Below are 17,444 nucleotides of genomic sequence, written 5' to 3'. Positions count from 1 at the left end.
AACAAATAAAAAAAAATTGTATAAGCAACATTTACGTTGGGTCGATTTGGCCACTGAATGGAGAATATCAAGATGGATAGTGTATAAGTTTGAGAACACGTACTCATGCATCCAGGAAGATATTTTCGAAATCCATACACACTTTTATGAAACCCAACTCCTCATTGAACAATTTAGTAAGCACCCCATTCTAGGCTTAAGGTTGTATAACACCTTGACCAAATTTACATTTATCGACGGTGGACTGAAATGTCCTAGTGCTGGTTGGATTGGCCGACTAACCTTACATTTTCATATATTAATTTCACCATGCGCTAAGCATTCCGAACCAATCACAGGTCTCCCATAAGCATGGCTCAACAAAAAGATAAGCAAATAATTAATGACTGACCATCAAAACTCCACAAAATAAAAATGGGAAAATAATGAAGGAGAGTACCGCTAAGAGGCACAATCAATAAAGTAGATCAAAGAAATAGTTCAGGTATGAAAGTTACCAATTTCGGTGACAACACATTTCCAAGGAATTACTACATCATTTGAAGCTTCGATTTGGCATAATTTAGACTTATGCTCAACGTTCAACTTCAACTGCATAGTTCAAAAATACAAATAGAGGCAGAGCAAACTATGAAACACTCTACATGATAAAATTTGGCAAATAATAAAGAAGTACAACAAATAAGGAAATGGGAAAGGAGAATCACGATTTGTAATGAAATAACGCCATCAAGCAGTATCTTAGGCACTTTCCCAACGGCACTATAAGTTGCATTTTTCAATTCTAAATAGATAGTAGTGCTATGTTCAACCTACTCAGGCAGATGAGACATACATTGCTCAATCTAGTGAAGACTTCACATAGTATCCTATGGTATAAGAACTACAATGGTCAGAAACATGATTCTTTTGGTAGGGTTTAACTAATATATTGTTGGGGGGAATTATTAAAGATATCTTTTTGCGTAGACATCATTCCTTTAAGGTAAGCATTCTTACAATGCCAATCACATTTAAAGAAACCTAAAACCTAACAAATCCTTTTTAAAAAGATAGGCGACCTCTATAAGCAGACTGAAAAGGTGATCAAATGAAATCAAATAGAGAATAAAGTAAAGAAAGTTCTATTGTTGCAAGCTTTAGATCAATGAAGATTGGGAGGTAGAGTTGGAGAAGAAACTTCCTCAAAGAGAGCTTGGAATGAAGAAAAGAATAAAGTGTATAATTGCACTTAAAAATAAATAAGTTCCGAATAACTTACCTTCTATGATGGTCTTAGTCAAATTAACTTGATTTCATCAATCTTAGCCTCCAAAACACTATTGATTTTGTTATTTGTTATCTAAGCCACTTGATGTAGAGACTAATACCATACAAAATGTTTTTGAAATAAACAACTACTCTAATAATAGCACGGGGAATATATTTTTCAAGATAGAGTTCAACATTATGGTGTATGTACTTACACTTATGACAAAAATGAATGTGTAATTGTTTCTCTGAACCAAGACCTGAAAAGGCAAAAGATGAGATGTAAGGTGACTTGTAAGGAGAATTGCTACCATGAGCAGATGAATAGATAAATTCTTTTTGCATTAGAGATAGGAAAACAATATACTAAATCAAGAGTACCACTTGGCGTAAAACTATATTCAGCTATTAGTAAGGCTTTTGCATTAAAGAAAAAGAAGAAACAACTCACCTGCTTTTATGGAAATGGAAGTGAACTACTCCCTTGATTCTCCTTTTTTCATGGTGATATCGACGACACTCAAACTGAGTGCAGGAGGGGTTTGGAGAAGAGAGAGGAGAGTGGGGATTGCATAGGGTCGTGGGTTTCATTAAGCAAATTAAGAATATGAAGCGTTTTGGGAAGAATACGTGGTTTTAATTCTCAATCATTATGAAAACCTACCCGTTCTCTCTCACTAATATAGTCTAATACTAACCTCAAATGTAGCATACACATTGTCATTGGCCACTTCTTGGCCCCAAATAAATGTGTGAAGACTCTATCTCAACCATCGATTTTGTTTGTCTTGTCCTCACTCTAGTGCAATCCCAACAATGAGAGTATCGACCGCTAAAATGCTTTAAACCGTAATATATTTTTGACTTTAATTATTCTAAGACAAACAACAACTTAAGAAAACATAACAACTAATAAATCATATCAAGTGTACCAAGCATATCATCAAATTTTAGAAAAGCGGGTTAAAAAAAAATCGCACCACATACTTTCGAGTAATTCAAAACACGCCTACAAATGCTAATATCAATGCCCATTCTATCCGGACTGCAAAATGCTCAAGTTTGATCATGCAAGAATTAAGATAAAAGGAGCTATTGCCCATGTTGTTTGAAGGTCTAAGTAATCCACAACAATGTAAAGAGTTGTATCCACTAATAAATACTATCTCCAAATATATAATCACAAATAAATTGAGGTTGAGATCACGCACACAAAAACTCTCCGATTTGCAGCTTGAATAACTTTTGATCACAAATAATTAGGAACATGACAAATGGGTAGAATGTCTAAGTATAGTCGCAATTAAAGAGATGCTTACGATCAATAAGTTAAGGGTGAAAGCGTTCCTAAGAATAGCAACCCACTACCTGCAATGCCCTTAAGGTTAAGCAACCAATTCAAGAAGGTTTTCAACCTTTTCGATATTAGATCTTTTCCGACATTGTGTTATAAATCAAAGAAGGCGATATATGTAATGATATTAGCTTATGTTAGTAAGTATACGATGATGAACTTGAAGCTTCAAATGTGTAGTTCAACAAAAGAGATTACTTATTGGAATTTCCCATGTTAAACAACATAAGAAAAATTGTTTGGGCATGGTATCGTGGCATCAAACTTTTGACTGAATTCCTAAGTAGATCCAACGTAACAATCTAAAGTGCCATTATAAGAAACTATTCACATACATACAACGCATAAACTCACTCGGTGTATACCATACTACTTCAAGAACCATAAATAATTTTGTGTGCTCAGTACATATTCAAATCAAAGACCACTTAGCCTTTCCAATCTTTGTTATTGCTTTAACCTCACTTAATCATAAATTGAATAAATTTAATCTCTGAAAAAGTTTAAATAAGAACCCTTGTGCATTGATACTCCTTTAAAAGCCTCCATTTATTCGAAAGGGAAGAGAAGCGTCACATTTTTCAAAAAAAGTTGAGGAAAAGAAAAAAAATCTAAAACTAGTGCAGTAAAAGTTATCAAATTGAGACCAATAAACTACCTACATCTCAATAGCTAGCAACAACAAAATATTTTCTTTTTCCTGATTGATTAGGATCAAAGTGTGTATCGATTTCAATTCAAATAGCCCAACTAAACTATAAATCAATCTAGTGCTTTTTAATGGAGATTCTTTCACACCAATCCAAATATCCATGGATTAGAAATTAAGTGTGCCCATAAATCAAATCAGAAATTTAAAGCACACTAAAATGCATATAAGCTACAATACAAACAGTACAAAACGTTTCCTTAAATTCCGCAACTAAGGAAAGTTAAGCAAAAAATTAAACAATAGTAAGAAAAAACTTTTAACCCAATTGTGCACTCGATCAAAACATTGTGATCATAATAAGTGAATCTTACTAGGACTGGTTAAAACTGATTAGGAATGTCTTAAAAAATGTTACCATTTCTGATGACATAGAATGATAGAACCATGAAAAAACAAAGAATCACACTCACATCATCAAAAAAAAATAAAATAAAAAATGATCAAAATAAAATGTGTACGGCCGTATGGAGTACCTGAGAAGATAATCAAACTATTGTAGAGAGGGATATCGGGTTTTAGAAGGTGAAAAAGGGATGGAGAGAATGAGACTTTATCAGAGAAAGAGTTGAATGTTAGAAATTAAATGATGGAGTAATTAATCTGAAGAATCCCATGCTAATGAAGATAAAATTGATCCGAGGTATAGATGTTAAAGCATGCGTGAATCTAGGGCGTTTTACGTTTCAAAGTTGTTTTCATTTCCTTACTCCTATTTTTACTGGCACTTAATTTGAATATTTGGAGTTATTTATGCCCAAGAATCATAGTTTCTACCGTTTATTACAACCTTAATTAAATGACAATTAATCTTAATATTTGGGGTTATTTATGACCAAGAGGCCAAGAGTCATGGTTTCTACACTTTATTACAACCTTAATTAAATGACACATTAAAAACTACTCAAAGGTGTTTCGAAACGATATGGAGCGTACACCTATGCCCCATCAAACGCAGATCCCGACCACCCTTTGTCCTGTCATTGTGTTTTATTATAATAGAGCCAAACTATCGTAAGGATGGGTGATTTCCCTTCTAGGATTCCTAAAGTCGTTTGCTAAAGTGAACCACAGTCAGTCGCATATCAGTGTGGCCTTCTTTAACTCATATTCTTATGGGAATTTCAAGCAATTTTTCATCATCTTATATTCTTATTATTGTCAAAATTATTTTTATTATTTTTGTCCCTTTTCTAGCAAAGGTTTTCGCACTTCCTCATTGTTGCCTGCCTATCCATATTAAATCTTTTATCCCTTGGGTTTTGATAGGTATTATTGTATTAAGGTATGTTGCAAGTTTGTAACTACCTCCCATTCCCTATTAAAAACAACCAATATATTTGCAAAAGCGAAAGGGCATTGAACTAGAAGGTAATGTAGTTCAAGCTAGGATGCGGGAAAAACATCAAGTCATGAGGACTGCTATATGAACCACGTATATTTTCTTCATTTCCTTCATCGTTTGCTTTGGACTGAAATTCAAATTAAGGCACCACTTCTTCCGGCTTGCTTCTTTTAGACTCATTTTTCTTTGGAACCTTGCACAATCTGTATAGACTATAGAGTAAAACGTTGGGTACACGTACTAAGAGTTTAGTTTATATAGCTGCCATGACCATTGTGATTAGAAACTCTTGAGGTCAAAGTTGCAATAATTGCATGCAATTTCATGAATTTGGTAGGCAAGAGAGATGAAAAGAATACATTTAAGTTTGGTGGAAGTTTCAATGATTTTTTTGAGTTTTAAGTTTTTTGTTGGTTTACGTCAACATCAATATGTGGTAGCGGGCTTGATAATGTTTTTAGTTTTTACTACTACTATCTACTCTTTCCTTGATTTTTCAGTTGAATGGTTTTCATGTGAGAGAAAACAATAACTCATGAATACTAATGGCTTTTTGCAACAATTATATAGCTTCAGCTCCATTGTGTGTATGCCAACTATAACAAATCTTTATATGTTCCCAATTTATATGCCATCCTTAATTCCTTATTTCAATATCCGATCCAACATAAAACCTATCTACGCATTAAAGCACCTAATATAAAACCTATTATTCAGAGAATGTTGCTTCGATAAACACTAACGGGAGCTCGAAAAGACACCCATGTGTATAAAGGTGTGGAACTGGTAAAATTATATATCACATATCACATATTTTATATATAATGCGGATATTTGCTTTTCCGATTAGTTCCCGTATTCCCGGTTTTAGTTCAAAGTTTTAAATCGAGAAGGTACCGGAAAGTTGAACAACCACTTTCTTTTTGCTCTTAATTAAAAGGATAAATAAGTCAATTGATCTATTTTCACCCTCTAAAATGATAAACTACCTTGCGAAACAAGCACACTGTTTCGACTATTTTTCCAAATTAAAAAGGAAAAAAAAAGTTTTGTTCTCTCCCTTTTTTTCCAAATAAATTCCTCTTTCCACGAAGTGCAAATTCGACATCTGCAACATCTCTTCTCCATCATAATTGCGCTTTAGACACATTGATTCGCCATGGAAGAGTTAAGATTTCTCTTTCGTTTCTCTCAATTTTGTAGTTATTGGAGTGTTCATGTAGTTCATGCATTTTGCTTCATTACTGTTCTGTTTCTATTCCTATTTCTGCCTTCTGCTTTATTATTGTTCAGTTTTTTATATATTGCCATTTGGCTTTGTAGCCTACAAATCTGATAAGAGAATTATCATTTTGATAATACTCACTGAAATATATTTATTAATTACTTCTTTTATTCTCACCATTTAGACCCCGTTTCCAGATTTGGCAAAAAAGAGGAAAAATGATACATACAATGTTCCATGGCAATATTCCCGCCTCATTCTCTTATTCTTCTTCCTCATTTTTCTTCCACATAACTTTTAATTGTTTGAAGAAATACCTGAATAACTTTTATGTTTAGTTACACTTGAATTTTGCTACTATTGGATTGTTTAATATCAATCAATTAGCGCTTCTCAAAATTGGTTTGAGGCTTTCTTATTTTTGTCAAACACAGGTCGTTGTTAGAACTTAGAAGGACTGCTAAATTACAATATAATAGTTTTGTTCAAAATGGGATTCGAAATGTAGGTATATATCTTCTTGATCATGTTTTCTCCCATGGGCAACTATATCTTGTGTTGTCAAGGTGTGTTTCGCGGAATAACAACAAGATTTTGGTCAAAAATGGTTCCTTAAATAGACGTGGTGGAACTTATACCAGAAATATAGTGTATCGTGACGTGTTGCTTTCAGAATATGATGATATAAGTGATTAATATTGCAAGAAAATATGGTTTATTCCTCTGCTACCTTCAATATTTGATTGTATGCAATTATTCCTATGTCTTCTTAATGTTTAGATTTAACCCATGACTACATAATATTTTTTTTTACATGATGTAATGTTCAAATAATGACACTAGGAATGCTTAATATTAAACTTCTTCGCAGTTCCTCTGATAGTTTGTATCGTTATTATTTTTTCCCTGTTTTATTATTTATTTTTCTACATTTATTTTTAGATTTTAATATATAAAATATAATGTGCTCTCTTCACGTAGTTCATTCAATGGCAGATTGTATGCATTTATTCCTATACGTCTCATTTTTAAAACATTTAACCCATGACTATTGCCATTAATATAAAAAAAAAATTAACTCTGCCAATGCAAAATCCGTTCTTGCATTGCTGGTCCCAAGCCCAGATAAAGGAGGAGGAGAAACAATTTTACTATGATTTTCTATGTTCTTAGTTGTACAAAGGCGGAATCACACGACTAATAGCTAAAACAAAAAACAAAGACATGGATAGTTCTTTCAGTTTTACTCTTACTTTTTTAGAAAGGTTTTCACCTTGCTTAGACTTTTGCTTGGAGAACGTATCTATCTGTTTCTTCGCAGGAGTGTGCATGCCATATTTGAAATGGTCTGACATTGGAAAAAGTAATTCTATGTACAACCAATCTAGCTGTTGCTTTGTGGATATTGGCTGCCATATTGTCTGTATGGATTCAGTAACTACAAGAAATAATAATCAAGGTGTAAGAAACTGTTTTCCTGGAAGCAGAAATCACTACAAAAAAATAGTCAATAAACGACAGCCATTATCTGTCGTTTTAGGAAGAAAACGTGTGCTTTAATCCGTTGTTAGGACCGTAACAAAAAAGGCTGTGGTTTTCGAAAAATGACGGCCCGGGACACTTGTTTGTTTAATAAAACAACGACGGCTTTTAACACTTGTTTTTTTTTAACAACGGTCATTAACACTTGTTTCTTGCAATTTTGTCCCACCTTCTAAAATACATTAATGACATCCTATGGCCGTTGTTTATACATTACAATGTACAACATAATATATTTGCAGATTTCTGGTTGCTCATTGTAGCACCTAATTGTCATTTCACTAGCACTAATATAAATTGTGCATTGTAACTCTAAAAATTAAATGGAACACATGTACTAAATAAAAGCCAAAAAATTTCATTTATCATACTTAAACTTCAACCAAACTAAATCACAAATAAGAATTATGTGCAAACAAGTCGTTTCTAGAACAGAAAAATAAATTCCAACTACGTCATTAAAAACGTTTAGCCATCAAACAAGACCACCCACTTCATTGTCACCAAAGTCTTGGATTTTGTCCACCACGTATGCATTTCCCAGTACTCTTCACGATCGCCAAATCTTCCAAAATGCAAGAACTCTACGGCCAATTCTTTGCAACTCACATGTTACCAAGATGGACACAAGGGAACCACTAGTCATCAAGACAACGAATGCGCAATTGCCTGCAACAAACAAAAATATAATAAATGTAACACATTGCCATTTCCCGAATACTATAGCCTTACTAAAAAATGTCAATCAAAATAACCACTTAGAAACACCATGCTAAAACAAAGCTAAACAGAGTGAAGACTAAACTAAAAGCAAAGCTAGAATTGCTAGGGATAGAATTATATTTAACTAAGTAATAAAAGAATACTTCCATATGCTAAGAATATAAAAGGTTGTAACCCCATTACTATCACATTCAAGAAACAAGATATTTAGGGTCCAAAAATGTACTGTCAGAAGTAGCCTAAGGTCATAATGTGACTACATGTGATGCTTTAACTCATCAGAAAGAACAAAAAAAATATGGTTTATTGTGGAATATAATATGAAACACAAGGAACAAACACCCATGATTAAGGGCAGAACAAGGTGGGTTTGTACCAATTGACATTAATGAAACTTATTCCATGTAATGTTTCCATGTAAAGTTATAGGTGAAGATAGATCAAATAGAGAAGTCAATATAAAGTAAAACCATCAACATCATTTTCTTATAGACCCTTAAAGAAACAGTACAAAGTAATAACCAACCATTCTCAGTATCTTATTATGAACAACTTTGAAAATCCATTTATTATAGGAATCAATAATTGGTTGGATCCTCATTTATGAACAATGAAATAACCCACAAAAGTACGAACACTCAAGTAAAGAAAACCCAATTCTGTAAAAGCTTGGGAGCTCACAAAACAGTGGTAAGAATCAACTTTCCAAACCAATGATTCAGTTACAAAATTAGAGGAAAGAGAAGACTAAAGTACTAAACTAGCAATTCTTGTAAAACAAAGTAGAGATAGAGAAAACTACACTAACAAGTCATGTAAACTAAACGAGTAATCTAATCAAATATGCAATGAATTTCCATAGTTTTACTAACCTATTAACATGCATACTGCAGTCCTTTCCCTATACAATATCCATTAAGCATTAAACGACCATAAGAACTTAAATCTTTATGCGTACCTGATCAGATGTAAAGTTCATAGAGATTCATGTTTGTATAGTGATCAATGCATGTACTTGTCAGCATCTCCATTTGTGCCTTCTTCTCTTCAATCACCACATGTTTCAAATAAGCCATTTGTCTTTGAAGTTCTATTCTTGACTTATGCTCTTCTCCGGCTTTTGTCTTATAAGGAGTTGTAGCGGCCATAAGAGTGGCCTTGGAGACACCACTACGCTACTTGCCTTTCAAAAAAAAAAAAAAAATGAATATATAAAAGCTACGATCCATTCTTCCTAGTCTATCAGGAAAGGGAGAATAACAAGGTCTTAACAACCCTATAAAAATTTAGAGCACAAATTCATATCAATATTCCAGGTTAGCTGACATTCATACAGATATAAGCACGTACTATTTTCTGCAAGCATAAATAATCAACCAGCAGCTCACTTGTTGATTGTTTCAGCAACAAGTTGTGCACTCAAACTACCCTTTTCTTCAAAGCAAACTTACCAAGTCCTCATCACCTCCATTTATCAGATTATGTTCAAATAAATATATAGTTATTATGAGAAATAGCACTAATACTTATGCAACTCAATACACATAACCTTCATGAAAAACTCAAGTTCCAAGTAATTTTTCAAAAAACTATAGGGATACAAGCTACTAGCCTTAAAGTAAAAATGAAAGAAGTTATTCTCTAACTGCTAATCAACTATAAACAAAACAATAACTGCAATCACATAATGATTCAAACTATCAAATTTAAACCAAAATTAGAAAAAAGAAAAGCTAGCTAATAGTTTAAATTGGAAATTGGTATATTCACACAACAAACATGCACAATTACGAGGAAGCAAAACATTGAATGCCTTCTATATATTACATACTTACGAACAACAAGCAAAACTTTCATATTTAAACTATCTAACTTTGAGATTAAATTCGCAATACCTGATAAACGAAATCTTGATTACTGTTGAGAGAATACAAAAGGTTGTGATTTTTTCATAAATTAACCAAATAAGCAACTTGAAATATCAAAACTAGATTTTTGAAGCTAAATTTACTAGAGAAAATTTAGAAAAATCAAACCTCGAAGAAGAAGGGGGATATTCGAATTTGTCTCCTAAATCCACATCGTGAACCAAAATTCAAAGTAACAAAACAGTACAAACATTGAATTCGGCCTTTGAATCCTCAGCTTCAATCCTAAAACGGAAGAAGAAACGAGATTGTCTAATGAAAATCTCTATTTGTTTACGAATTTGTCATATCATATCTCTATTAATTGACCAAAAAAAAAAAAAAAAAAAAAAAAAAAAAAAAAAAAAATGTGAAATTGAATTTAACAAAAAATTCAACAAATTATTTGAATTTTGTAAACTCCAAGTGAATTAATAAATAAAACAAAAGGAAGAATTTACACAACAACACAAACAATCAACTTAACACAACCACCGAAATTGATCAATACCCTAGAACTCTATGAATAGATAAATAAATTGAGGTGAAGAAATAGAGGGAGTACCTGAGAAAAGCTGAGAACCCAAGCAAGGTTATAAATCTAGCCTTTGGTGTGGAGAGAGATGGTGGTGACCTTTGAGGTGGAGAGAGACAGCGGCCGCGTTAAGAACCAAAATTTTCTTTTTTGATATATTTTTTCGTCGGGCGGTATGAAGGTGAGAATATATGGGCCCAAAGAAACGCCATTCACAATAAACACAAAACAACGGCCTATGAGTCCATAAATTATGGCCATCAACACTCGTGATAGAACAAGGGTCATTAACCGTCGTTTTTCCCCAGAGGCAGATGTCGTTAAATTGCCAATTTGGTGTAGTGAATCAGCGCACGCAGCACTACATTTCAACGACGTGACTAGCATCCATAATTTCTTCCTTTTGTCGCCTCCATACAAAAAATTTGAAAAAATAATCACTCCATCATTTGAATCATTCAATCTCCATACACATGAAATAAGATCCACATTATATTGAAAGCTTTTAAATGGTAATTTTGCCACATAGTCATCTTCCGGAAAGCTTTTATTTACACATTCAATTCACTCCACATATTATTTCCGACTTAATAGATCTATATAACAGTGTCCAATGTATTTTTTCTATCCTACAGATATGGGGTTATCTCAATTAGCCAAATACGAAATAAATGAAATTTCAAAAAAAAAAATGAAAAATCTCCAAAATTAGATCAAGAACTCCTCTCAAACTTTTCTCTCTCAAACTCTTCCTTCTCCACTATCTCTTCTCTCTGAAAATCAGTTGGCTCCACCACTTCTCTCTCCACCACTCCAAAATTAGGCCACCTTCGGTTCATGTGCTTCTTTCGAGGTAAATTTCAAGCTAATAGTTCACTCTCTTAATTTCTCTTCTTTATTTCTCGATCTTTGACTCAATTTCTTTTGCATGATCAACGCCACTTTTGGTAGTATCATCTCGATTGTTTGTTGTCAAGTTTTTTTAAATTTAATTTTGTTTTTTTTAATTGGGCTTTTATATGATATGGGAATTTGGTGTTAATATACTATCATCTGATAACGCAGCAAGCTTCCTTAGTCTATATATATCTAAGGATTTTTTGTTAAGAAATTTAATTGAAATATATGAATTTTATAGCATTGTTTTTTTTTAATTGGGCTTTTATATGATATGGGAATTTGGTGTTAATTTTGAATTTTGAGGAACTGAATGTTATGGAGTTTTTAATTGGGTAATTTTATTGATTGTGGTTAGCTAATAGAACATTCTACATGAGTTATTTGCAGGAATGGATGACTCCATATTGGTTGATGAAGTTGGAGAGCAGGAACAATATGGTTCAGGTGAGCTAATGTTTCAATTTTATTTTTGATTTCTACCAACGAATTCAATACTGTATTATTGTATCGTGTTAGTTTTTTTTTTTTTTTTTTTTGACGTGGACACATTTATTTGCAGTACCCGAGCCTTCTGCGGCACCTTCTGCAATATTTTCTTCTTCTGTTCAACCTCCAGAGTTTGAAGTGGAAGTAGAAATTGTTAAGCCACCATGTTTGGGAATGTGTTTTGAAACTCTTGAGGCTGCAAAACAATTCTATATAGATTACGGAAAATCGTTTGGATTTAGTCCCGTAATTCAAAGCTATGAAAAATCATTTTCTCGTTCGGATGAAGTTAGTAGTTGTCAAATGACTTGCGAGCGATTTGGGATTTATAGAGATCGAGGAGGCAAAAATAAGAATGTGGATGGAACTGAGAAAGAAGTGAGAAAAAGAAACACAAATACAGTTAAATGTGGGTGCCTTGCTTTAATGAGGGTGACAAAGCAAAATAGTGGAATCTGGAAAGTGGTTAAATTTAGTTGCGAACAGAATAACAATCTAGTTGAGCCAGGAGGACTAATCGGCCTCTAGGCAGTTTAGTTAGCTTTTTTTTTTTAGCACATTAAGATTTTAAAATGGTTTTAAAAGACCATAGCTCAATGAAATTTAAAAGCAAAAAAGTCCACTACAAGGGAGTTAAAGGATCAAAAGAGATCATATTCTTCAGTCCTATCTCTCTATTCAACTCAAACAGTTCACTTGCCATCTTCTTGAACTCTTATACCTTTTCTTTAAGTACTTTGGTTGCATTTTAATATTTGAATTATTGTATTTTTTTTTATAAAATTTGAATCACTGTAATGTAAAGTTTGATAAGTAGGGGATGGTTATATGAACTCCATTTAAAGTGACTCCAAAATTACACCACCACTAAATACGATTAATTAGAAGCTGATTTTCGGTGGAGATGTTCTCCCCACAATAGAGATCATCCTCACAAAAAATAAGTTCATCTGAAGGTGTACAACCTCGTCAAAAATTGTTATATATATATATATATATATATATAAGAAAAAAAAAATCGCTTACCACTAGTGCGTCTAGGCGGTCCCACCGCCCAACTACTGCATAGTGCTTTCTTTTAGAACAATGCTCTAGTTCATAAGAGCATCTCTAGGTGGACGCATTCGTGGTCGCATTCTTCAAATTTGAAGAAATGCGTCGGAATTTTCCAGAATTTCAACTCTAGGTGGTCGCATTCGTGGTCGCATCACCTGCTTGTTCGCATTCTTGTTCGCAAATTTGGCAATTTGGATGCGGATGCGGATGCAGAGCGACAATAGTAATGTCGCGCGCCAGTACTAATATCGCGCCACTTTTTGACTTTGACCACAACAAAGCCGCGCCATTACCACTGTCGCGCGCCACTCCTACTGTCGCGTGCTCCAACGGGCAAAAAACGGCCGGATTTCTACCTCTTATATCTACACTCATCTTTTTCTTCATTTTCACACACAACACTCTCAACCATTTCACACACAACACTCTCAACCATTTCACACATAACACTCTCAATGTCACAACCAAAACAAGGAAGGGGTCCAAGTTGGACAAATGAAGAAAATATTGTTCTTACTAGAGCGTGGATTGAGATTGGAGAAGATCCTATAGTAGGGAATGATCAATCGGGTCAAGTTTATTGGGAACGAATTATGGCTAGAATGAATCAAATTCAAGGTTTTGACCGCAACCGTAAGTGGAAGGGAGTCTCACAACGTTGGTCGATTATTTTACCGTTCTTCAACAAACATTATGTTATACTAAGAAAGCTTGAAGAACAACCTCCAAGCAGGTGGGGACGTGAAGACATTGTAAGATTCGTTTATACTTCGTTTTATATACTACTTGATATTGATTTTTTTTTTTTTTTTAATAAACGTAGCTTTCAGACGCAGCAACAACTTATGCGGCTACTACTAAAAAACCATGGATATGGCAAGATTGTTATAATCTAATAAAAAATACGCCAAAGTGGCAAAGAACTCAGTTACACAACGAAACGCTTGCTCCAAGACCAAAGAAAAAAGCAAGATCCGGAGATGTTGAAGGTTTCGATTCTTCACCCTCAACCCCAACCCTTCAACGCCTTTACTTCTACCCTTCACCTTCATCAGTACTTTCGAGTACGATCCTAGCGATCATCGAAGGTTTTTGGAGAGGTCAGTCGGTAGAAAGCAGAGCAAAGAAATTGAGAAGAACAAGAAAGTTGTTTCTACTGTTGAGAGTAATGTTGCATCCACTGCTAAAAATATGGATGATTTTCTTGAAGCTTTTAAAGAAAGTCGAAGAAATAAAGAAGAGATTCAAAATGAGCAATTTCAAAGTATGATGAAATTAAAGCAAGAGAAGACACAAAAAAAATTATTTTTGAAGCAAGAAAAACTCAGTGTTAGAGAAGAGAAAAATGAGATTAGGTTGTTGGTAATGTCACTCGACAATGTCAATCCTCGTTTGCAAAGGATTTTAGAGCTAAAACAAGATGCAATTGAAACTAAATATGAAAAAAAATGCTAGAGCAAGTAGTACAAATAAAGCTTCCAACAACGAAGAAGCCAATGATGAAGAAAATGATGACTGGCTTGATAATTAGAATAACTCTAGTAGTATGTAATAAAGGTGATATGTAATAATTATATTTTATTTATTTATTTTTATAATATGTTTTTGCAATCATGTATTAGTTGTCGTTCTATTAATAAAAATTGTAATTCATTTACTAAATCAAAAGAAGTAAATTCTAAATTACACAACATAATAATAATTTCACAACATATCAAAATGATCAAATGAACAATTCTAAATCACACAACATAATAATAATCGTCATACAACAACCTCCTAGACTATCCTACATACGCCTTCTCTGCCGTGAACTCCTCCTCGACTGTCCTTGTGCTGAACTCTCCGTCTGTCCATGCTGTGATGAACTCACCCTTGTGCGATCAATCTGAGCCTGTAACTCATCAATCCGGCGTTGCAAATCGTAATAATCCACATGAGCCTGGAAAAGAAGTCTCTCTCTCTCAACACTGTAGGTGAATACCGAGGAGCGCAAGCCATCATTTACACGAATGCCTGTCTCATATCTCATGCGTAGGTCATCCTGAAATAATTATTCATTAATAATTTATGACATTTTCATAATAAACCAAAATAATAAAACAAAACCAATAAAAATAATTACCAGAGATAGATGTCCATGGTCAGACTCTAACTGTACGACGCGAGTGGCATCAATAGAAGAAATAGGCTGGTAAATCGTCTGGCCACTCGGATCGCTCAAACTGAAAACCCAAGGCCACTCTGACTGAGGGGGATTTGGCACTGGAACAAATGTGTGCACAGGTCCAGCCTGAAACGTCGGTTGTGACGGCTAGCCAATCTGAAATTCACGTCTGACACCCAAATTGTTAACCGTATGAATGTTGCCTGTACGACCTACAGCTGGGAGCAAATGACCAATAGACACACTAAACCAGTAACAGTAGTACTGCTCATAAGTCTACAATGTAACTAGGTCAGAAGCCTGTAGCCAAGTCCAATGCATGTTACTCTCGATGACTTGCTCTAAGGTCATGTCCTTAGCCTCTGATACATGGGTAGGCGGATCAGGAGGGATACCAAAACATGGTGTGAACTGTCTGTAACATCTATCCCCTAAATACCACTCCATATCACTCCCACAAGTGAATACCATCCTCCTATGAGAAATGAACAATGCATATCTACAGTCATTCGCGCCGATGTGCACAGATGTCCTCCAAGGCCTCCAAACAATAGAAACATGTGTGCTAAGCTCGATCTGGGTTCGGACAGAAGTTATGTTATGACTGATCTCACTGGTCAGACGAGCTCGACAAGGTCCGTGCCAAGCCCTGAGCCTAGGCCTCTCATCGGTATACTCTGTGAGGATAGAATTTGCAGCACGAAAATACTCATAAAACCATACCTCTAAGAGAATGACAAACCCTCCAATCTGGAGACTACTAACAACACCAGTCTGTCGAAAAACCTTATCTAAACAACACAACAAATGACAGTATATGGCTCCACCAAAATCAGTACCGCCCAACTCATACAAGTGTTCAAAGTTAGCTAGATATCCCAAGTTAATCGTGGAATGGCCAGAAGGAAAAAAAAAAAAAAAAAAAACCCATCAAATACATACAGAAAACTCTTACATACTCATCAACATGTGCTTGACCATCATCGAAATCAAGTGACAAATAATCTATCAAAAACTGCAATCCTGAATCAGTAGTCAACAGTGTAATGTATGCAGCCTTGATACCATAAATCTTAACACCAGCACTGTCATATGACTCCTCGGTCAGACAAGGGAAGAAAGTCATCATTTGGGCACAACTCTGAAATTCAATGCTACATCTCAACGGATTACCTAATCCTATACTCAAACCAGATATCATGCAAAAATCTAATGGAGTGAAGCCCAACTCTCCCTAAAGGAAGTGAAAAGTATGTGTACTATCCCACCATCTCTCAACTAAACTATTAATAACTCCCTGAATGTCAGTCTTATTGTAAAGAATGTCAACTAGATGAACAAAAAGAGTCGCTAAAATTACATCTCTAACATGGTCAAGTGCACGGACTTTCCTAATATCATCCCACCACGTCTTAAGCGTACGTGGAATGCACCGAACCCGATACATAACACATCTCTAATGTACGCAAAATGAAACTAAAATTAAAAAAATAAAAATAAAAATATACGTATTGAACTACTAAAATTAACTACTACTACTACTAATTTATGAAATTAAAATACATACCTGTTGTTCAAGAACAACTCTTAAGACATGCCTATTATGAAACCTCTTAGACACCGACCTAAGATGGCTGAAATCAATAGCCACCGTAGGAAATTCAAAATCGACTTGCTGATATTGAAGCAGCAATAGATCGTCAGCCTCAGCTCCTTGATTTCCAGCTCCGGAAGTGGTTAGTTCATCATCTAAATCACCACTGGAATTATCCCAAACGTATGCACTATTTTCTTCTTCCTCACCACCACCACTCCATCGTGTTTGGTTATTATAGACGGATTCGTCGTCGGAACTCATTTTTTTCCTATTAACTAGAGCGACTAAGTTGAAAAAAAATTTGTAAAATGACAAAAGTCCGACTATCGCGCGACATTATATAAAACATAGCACGACATTAGTATTGGCGCGCGCCACTACTAATGTCGCGCAGAGTGGGTCTACAATGAATTTTGCGATAAAAAATTTGCGACCACCTAGAGTTGGTCGAAATTTACTACCAGATTCTGTGGTCGCATTCTTCAAATTTGAAGAGTATGCTACCACCACCTAGAAATGCTCTAAGTGCTTTAACACTAAACAACTTTTGCAAATAAGCTCAATGTCGTTCACCATCATTCTCGGGCACAAAAAAAACACGACCATTTGGATATATGTTACAAACATGATAGTACAAGCACTTGTTT

General features: G+C 34.5%; 2 long non-coding RNA genes across 3 annotated transcripts; both read right to left on the bottom strand.

Moving 5' to 3' along the window:
* Nucleotides 1–7,764: 7,764 nt before the first annotated feature.
* Nucleotides 7,765–11,001, bottom strand: LOC147503579 (uncharacterized). 2 transcript variants are annotated; one of them, XR_015192763.1, is made up of 4 exons: nucleotides 10,622–11,001; nucleotides 10,186–10,302; nucleotides 9,108–9,332; nucleotides 7,765–8,095 (listed from the first exon to the last, which is right to left on the bottom strand). It is a non-coding gene; the product is annotated as an uncharacterized LOC147503579 (long non-coding RNA). The 2 variants fall into 2 exon arrangements; XR_015192764.1 differs by lacking the exon at nucleotides 10,186–10,302 and having other exon boundaries at nucleotides 10,622–10,837.
* Nucleotides 11,002–14,661: 3,660 nt separating this feature from the next.
* LOC147503578 (uncharacterized) lies at nucleotides 14,662–16,370 on the bottom strand. Its single transcript, XR_015192762.1, has 2 exons — nucleotides 15,159–16,370; nucleotides 14,662–15,077 (listed from the first exon to the last, which is right to left on the bottom strand). It is a non-coding gene; the product is annotated as an uncharacterized LOC147503578 (long non-coding RNA).
* Between the last annotated feature and the right edge of the window lie 1,074 nt (nucleotides 16,371–17,444).

Source organism: Coptis chinensis, chromosome 4 (genome assembly GCF_015680905.1).
Source record: "Coptis chinensis isolate HL-2020 chromosome 4, ASM1568090v1, whole genome shotgun sequence".
Classification (NCBI taxonomy): Eukaryota; Viridiplantae; Streptophyta; class Magnoliopsida; order Ranunculales; family Ranunculaceae; genus Coptis; species Coptis chinensis.
The sequence above is the reverse complement of the archived record's forward strand: the minus strand, read 5'-3'. Positions and strand labels throughout refer to the sequence as shown.